This window comes from Tenrec ecaudatus, chromosome 2 (genome assembly GCF_050624435.1).
Source record: "Tenrec ecaudatus isolate mTenEca1 chromosome 2, mTenEca1.hap1, whole genome shotgun sequence".
NCBI classification, from domain to species: Eukaryota; Metazoa; Chordata; class Mammalia; order Afrosoricida; family Tenrecidae; genus Tenrec; species Tenrec ecaudatus.
Genome location: NC_134531.1, coordinates 102,265,782 through 102,271,953, shown reverse-complemented (window position 1 = coordinate 102,271,953; position 6,172 = coordinate 102,265,782). Strand labels below are relative to the sequence as shown.

Below are 6,172 nucleotides of genomic sequence, written 5' to 3'. Positions count from 1 at the left end.
ACGAGGAAGAAGGGAGTGTTTTACGGCTGGGCGTGGACTTCGACGACCGCACACATGCCCCTGCAGCATTGTCCCCCACACGGACACGCTGGTCTTCTACAGCTAACGCTTTACCATGGAGTGTGTCTAAGTATCTATCCAGTGCACTTTGTGTTCCTTCAATGTAATGGGCAGACATGTGCCTTCAAGCTCACAAAGCCTCAAAACCTGCACACGGTCACTTATTTTTTATTGCCTAGCTCTGAAATCCTTAGCCAGTAACAAAGCAGACTAGAAAAATACCAATGATTAGCAAAATGTTTACATTCTATAAGAGCCAGGAACATTTCTGTCCTTCTTATGGATTATTATTGTCAATAGTTTGAAATTAGTTTGCAAATCTATGCTGTAAATTTACATGATATTTGCAATTATTATTGCAATTCGGGTATTTGAAACCTGCTCTATGACATAATTTGTTTTAAAAGTTATATTTATTTTATTTGCTACAGCAAGTTATTGAGCATTAGAATGTAATTATTTATTTTCCTTGCATCTCAGTATATGGAATACAGAAATATCAGCATTGTATACACTTAGTTTCACTTTAACTAAAAATTTCCATGAGGTTATTTATTGATGCTATTGATTTTTAACAACTAGCCTGTATGATTCTGTGATAGATTCACTCATTTATATGTTGTCTTAATCATCGACTACAGCACTGATAGAAACACAAAAGAGGATAGCTTTAACAATCCAAAATGTATTGTCACAATTTAGGAAGCTACCCATTCAAGTTTAACTTTCAGAGAAGACTTTTTTCGTTTCCATTTCTTGGGGAAGGTCCTTGTGTCCTTTCAACATCTGTGGACCCAGTGTTCCTTGGAAATATCTGCATGTCCTGCTTCAACCGCTCCTTGGGTCTAGAAAGTTTTCAGCGCATGGACTCTGGGCCCAGCGGGTGTGCTCTGCTCTCGACTCTTCTTTCTGGTCACTCCTTTCTTCTTTTATATTCTGTAAGATGGATCGTGATGCAGATCACACCCCAAGAAATAGATCCCTTCATGGATCAGCACTGTGATCTAATGAAGGGGTTAAATTCCACTTGAATCCCCCTTTAATAACAAGTCAAATCACTTATGATGACCACATTCTTGTATAAGTGCCAAATCCCCGAGACTCATGGTCTAGTTGACTGACACATACTTTTGGGACACACTATTCAGTCCATAAGAAAGTATCACCTTCAGGTATAAAAAGTGCCAGTTGGATGCCAAAAGGTTTCCTGACAAATTATTGATTAATATTTACTTACTCAGTACTTTCATTTTTCTAGTTTTAAAAATTTACCATCTTATACATTACTTTTAAAACCTAGAATTGTGATTTACACATAAAATGACCTATTATTGCCATTAATTTAAAACATTAAATTTTACTCTTTATCTTTATTTCAGAGTTTAAGTATTTCATATATCTGATAGCTTCATGGAATTTAGTAGCCCAGTGCTTAAAAGAGCTGCTATGAGAAGGCCCGTGGTTCATTCTTGCCAGCCACCCCGAGAAAGAAAGGTGTGGCAGCCTGCTTCTGTTAATATTCACAGCTTTGGAAGCATTAAAGGGCAGTTAGAATTAACTGGATTCATTCCAGCCGTAGGTTTTTTTTTGTTTTGCTTTGTGTTGGATCAGGAACCAGGGTGATAGGCTTCCTTGAACCAGGAATATATGAGATGTGAAGACCAAGCTAAAATAGAGAGTACCTAAAAGACCAAGTTGTTGAGGGGTAGAAAATTCATAACAAAAACACAGGTAGCACGACATAGGCTGGACAACACACACAGTGTCACGGTTAGCGCAACAGCATCAGTTTTGACTCCTAGCAACCATAAGTACGACAGAACAGAGCACTGCCCAGTCCTGAGCCATGCTTACAATGGTTATGTTTGGACCCATTTTTATAGCCACTGTGTCAACCCATCAAATTAATGGTCTTTTTTGTGGATTCTACTTTATCAAGTATGAAGTCCTCTCCCAGGAATTGATCTCTCCTGATATCATACGTAAAGTACGTGAGACAAACTCTTGTCATCCTTGCTGGGAGTGTTTTGGAAATATGCCTTTCAAGATAGATTTGTTTGTTCTTCTACAGGTCCATGGTGCTTTAAGTATTCTTGGCCAACATTATAATTCACATATATCAACTAGGCTTCTTCCTTATTTATTGTCCAGCTGTCCCAGGCATATGAGGTGATTGCAGATAACATGGCCTGCATCAGGCATACCTTGGTCCTCCAAGTGAACCCTTTGTTTTTCAAAATATTAAAGATATATTGTACAGCATATTTCTTGATTACTGCTTCCATGATCATTGATTGTGGATCATAGTAAATTGAAATCTGTGACAACTTCAAACTTCTCTCTGTTTATCATGATGTTGCCTCTTGATCCAAGTATGATGGTGTTGCTCTTCTTTACACTGAATTGCAATTCACACAGAAGGCTGCAGTCTTTGCTTTTCATCAGCAACAGCTTCAAAAACATAATCTACCTCAATTCAGGAGCAATATCCCTTCCGCTCATCCAAATGTATTTTACCTGCCTTTTCTTGTTGCAACAAAATTAAAGGAGAGTGTATATTTCTTACACTCTCTTGAACAAATAGGTAATTGAATAGAAATTTGTAGCTGTTAATTGAAAGCAAGAGAGGAAACAGAATAATAGTAAAACGTATTAATCTAGAGCCACTTAATTTAGAGAAAAGAAAAACCACCCATTTATATAAATGCATTATTTTATCAGAAAGTCAGAAATAATTTGCATTCATTATATGTCTTAGATATCAAAGTTACATTGTATTTAATAAGCCCAGATTTATAAGGTGGCACATTTTTATAAAGTTTCTAAAATAAATGTTTAATGTGGACATAGTTCTGACAAAGGGAATCAGACACTGTCATTTAGACTATGCAAATACACAAAAAATACCTCTCATAATAAAGCAATATTCACACTAATTTATAATCATAGTTTACCACTTTTATTTATCTATATTGTATTGGTGGGTATGCTCTTTTAGAAGTTTTTACTTGTATTTAATTTTCAAAGTTTACATGTAAAATTTTAAAGTAAGTTTGAAAATGTCTATGTTAACTATTGTGATTTTTGTATTTAATTGAAGATAAGCCATAAACTTTTTAACTTAAAACTTGGATTTATTTACTATCAGGAAATGTAAATGTTAAAATCATACATTGAAAGGACCATATATAATTGGTATAATTATATAAATTTTAAAAAAATGTAAATAAAATTTATAACTATTGTCTTTCAAGATTTTCTTTATTGTAAGATAGCAGATGGACATCGGGCCTCTACTCAAGTACTACCTCAGTGCAAGAACACTTTGTTCTATTAAACTGGCATTCTATGATGCTCACCTTCCTGACAAGATCACTGAAGACAAAGGGGGTGCATAAGCAAATGTGGTGAGGTAAGCTGATGGTGCCTGGTTATCAAAAGATATAGCTTCTGGGGTCTTAAAGGCTTGAAGATAAACAAGCAGTTATCTAGCTGAGAAGCAACAAAGCCCACATGGAAGGAGCACACCAACTTGTGTGATCATGAGTTGTTGATGGGATCAGGTATCAGGCATCAAAAAACAAAAAAGTCATATCATTGTGAAGGAAAGGGAGCGCCGAGTAGAGACCCAAAGCCCATCTGTAGGCAGAGTCGAGCCAGTCGGGATGCAGTATAGCAATGATGAAACACACAACTTTCCTCTAGTTCTTTAAATGCTTCCTTCTATACTCCCCCCCCCACCACCCACCCCCCACACTATCATGATCCCATTTCTACCTTGCAAATCTGGCTAGACCAGAGGATGCACACTGGTACAGATAGGAACTGGAAACACGGGATGCAGGATGGATAGACCCTTTGGAACCAATGATGAGAGTGGTGATGCTAGGAGGGTAAAACGAGGGTGGGGTACAGGGGAGGAACTGGTCACAAGGATCTGCATATGGCCCCCTCCATGGAGGACGGATGGCAGAAAGGTGGGTGAAGTGAGACAACAGAGAGTGTAAGACATGACATAATAATAATAATAATAATTTATAAATTATTAAGTGTTCATGAGGGAGGGAGGGAAAAAATGAGAAGCTGATACCAAGGGCTCAAGTAGAACACAAATGTTTTGAGAATGATGATGGCAGCAAATGTACAAATGTGCTTGACACAGCCATCCTTATAAGAAGACCCTGCTAACAAGGAGGCCACATCAGGTTGTGACCTGATTGACAGGTTGGTTATTACCCCTGCACTTTCATGCAGCAAGTTGACATAAATCTATCTAACTACCACAATAGAGTGTCTATGAATCAGAGCGGACTTGAAGACACCTAAGAACAAGATAAGCATTCATAAATAAAAGACAAATGGAAATAATTTATGCTAGCATATCGACCTTTCTAAAAATACTCCATGTGTATTCTTCAGGCTGAAAGAACATTTCATTATATCTTAATTCTAATTCACACCAACAAAGAAAGAAAACCAGGAAAAATAATTAGGGTAAATAAAAAATACTCTATGAAGGTATTTTTCTGATATAAAGTGCAAATTGGACTTCCAACTCACACTACGCACAAAACTTAACTGAAATGGTTCAGAGATCCAGATATATTTTATTCTACCCATTATTGATTACGTCCTAGAGAAATATCTTAAGCAAGCAAACAAACAAAGACTAATTGCTGTTGATTACATTCTGATTCATGGCAACCCCATGGTTTTGAACTTAACTATGATTTTTTTTTTAGGTATTAAAAAAAGAATTTGTTTATTGTAGGCAAGAGGACGCAAACAATGTAAAAATCAAAAGCTTATCTGGCATGGAATTGACTTTCCTTTCTCTACTTATCAGATGGGACTTGGCTTTGATTTGTACATGTTATCCTAAAGGGCCCCAGCCCGCTCATGCAATCCTGATGGGGGAGAAGATGGGGGACAGATCCCTAAAGCAAATCTTTGGGATCCCTCTGGTCAGGGTGGGAGCGATTCTTCCAGTCTGCCTCGTCTTACTTCCTTCCCTTCTGCTTCATGTGCATGACGAAATAGTCGTTGCAGGCGATGGTGAGCCGGCGATGAGGGAAAAGAAGCTCTGGAAGCCCACTTTACCATCTCGGCACTGGTCCAGGTCCTTCATTATTTTGTCCACGGCCAGAGGGTCTTTTTGGTTTTCCAGAAATCCAGGGAACTCCTTCTCCATGAGCACCCGCAGGTCCTCCTTCGTTAAGTAGCATTTGTCCCCAGCAAATTTGTGGAACGTGAACATCATTGTTGCCATGGCAGGTTCCATTTGAGACGGCATTTTGGCGAGGTCGTCCACGTCCCTGGCAGTAGGAACGTTCCGAGTGGCAGATTCCAGGGCGCCCATCCCCACCCCGGGCCGTGCCCTTCCTCTCGGGTTTGCTTTTAGAAAGCCAGAGGAGCCTGTGACCTGCGGGTGGGGCGCGCTGGCCCTGGCCCAGCTGCGCTGGAAGCGCCTCTTCCCTGGGCACCTACAGGTCCAGGGAATCGCTCCTTCTCGAACTTAACTATGATTTCTCAGATTTCCCATGACTAACTTTAAAAACAACAACAACACATTTTATTCAGGGCTCTTACAGCTTTTGTAACAATCCACACATCAATTGTATCGAGCACATTTGTACATATGTTACCATCATTATTTTCTAGACATTTATTTTCTATTGAGCCCTTGGTGCCAGATCCTTTCCCTCCCCCTTCCTTCATGGCCCCTTGATAAATTATATTATTTTCATAGCTTTTTTTTTTTTTTTTTGCAGCGTAAGATACAGAGAGCTTTATTACAGCAGGACAAACCAGCTCATCCTGGGCTGCTGTGAGTCAGGATCAGCTCAAAAATGAGCTTTGTCCTCAGACCTTCCCAACTTTGTGTGTGTGTCTGTGTGCACTCTTTTCTTCTTTTTAAATAAAAATAATTTTATTGGGGCCTTGTACCTAATCCATAGTTATCACAATCCATCCAGCCAGCCATCGTGCCAAGCATAATCGTACATTTGTTACCTCATCATTCTCAAAACATTTTCTTTTTACTTGAGCTCTTGGTATCAGCTCCTCATTTTTCCCTTCCCTCCATCACTGTTGATAATTTATAAATTATTTT

General features: G+C 38.7%; 1 pseudogene; it reads right to left on the bottom strand.

The window, feature by feature from the left end:
- Window positions 1-5,045: 5,045 nt before the first annotated feature.
- On the bottom strand, window positions 5,046-5,450 carry LOC142440920 (protein S100-A10 pseudogene; annotated as a pseudogene).
- Between the last annotated feature and the right edge of the window lie 722 nt (window positions 5,451-6,172).